Below are 1,207 nucleotides of genomic sequence, written 5' to 3' on the forward strand. Positions count from 1 at the left end.
ATAAAATTATTTATCTCAAATATTTAAATTAATAAATAAAATAATATAATATAAATAATTATATCTCTACCAAAAATTAAATATTTTTATCTTTTTCTTTAGAAATATTCTTTTGTAAAAAAGTAGAGGGCATTTAGTAAATACTAAATAGTAATAAAAATGGTGGTGATTTACGAGGTTATGGAATCCAGAGGTAGACGTAGTTAATGTAATTGATTTAATTTGTTCACCTATAGTTTACTGTTTCGTATGCAATCTTCCTCTATATATTTTTATATGTGATCGTCTCGTGCCTCTCTATATATAAAGAAACAGTGATTTACACCAATTATGCTTTGTTTTATTCAAACTAAGCTTTAATATTCAGATTGGAAGCGGAATAGAAGAAACGAAGAGAATGTGATGAGGATGATTTAACAAACGTACATTAAATTGTTGGAAAACGAGCAAAATAATATGGCAAAAATTAAGGAGGGTTCACATGTATCTGTGTATGTGATTCATTGTTCACATTACCAAATCAGACCAAATTTATAAGATCACTGCATTTTCTTCTGACATCCATTAATTAATTAGCACTATTAGACTCTCATTTTGGTGATATATTAATTGGGCATTGGGGTTGATGCTACCATGGATAGGCTCCTTGTTCAAGTCAACTCAACAACCATGACTTGCATTTCGTTACGTTGGATGGAAACTTTTAAAGTATTTTTGTTGGATTAATATTAATAAAAAGTTAGATTGAAAATATTAAGCAAATATTTTGTGATAGGAGTAAGTAATAAGTGAAGAAAGTGCATTCTATGTGTGACTGATTTGAAGGCTGAAAAGTGTAATCAAATCACATTAAATTTTGCACAATGACAGGTTAACGCCTCATCAGTCATTATTATGCACTAATTATTTATGAAGACTCGCAAATCATTACTTGCTGTTTCTTCTGACCTTTATTACTAGATAAGATATTGGCATGGAGTAGTAGAAAGAAAACCCCCTTTTTGACTTTTAAGGGTAAAAATAAAAATAAAATCAAAGGCAAAGACAATTCACTCTTTGGTTGCTCGAGTGGTCAACTCATTCGTCCGTTATCGAATTTCGCCTTGTGCATGCAGCAATTTATTGGTCAGCGACAAATCCTTAAATGGAGTTCTGATCCGCGACGAATTAGTCCTTGACCTATCGAGTTGGGAGATATGGTCGGCAA

This window comes from Arachis ipaensis, chromosome B01 (genome assembly GCF_000816755.2).
Source record: "Arachis ipaensis cultivar K30076 chromosome B01, Araip1.1, whole genome shotgun sequence".
In the NCBI taxonomy this organism is placed as follows: Eukaryota; Viridiplantae; Streptophyta; class Magnoliopsida; order Fabales; family Fabaceae; genus Arachis; species Arachis ipaensis.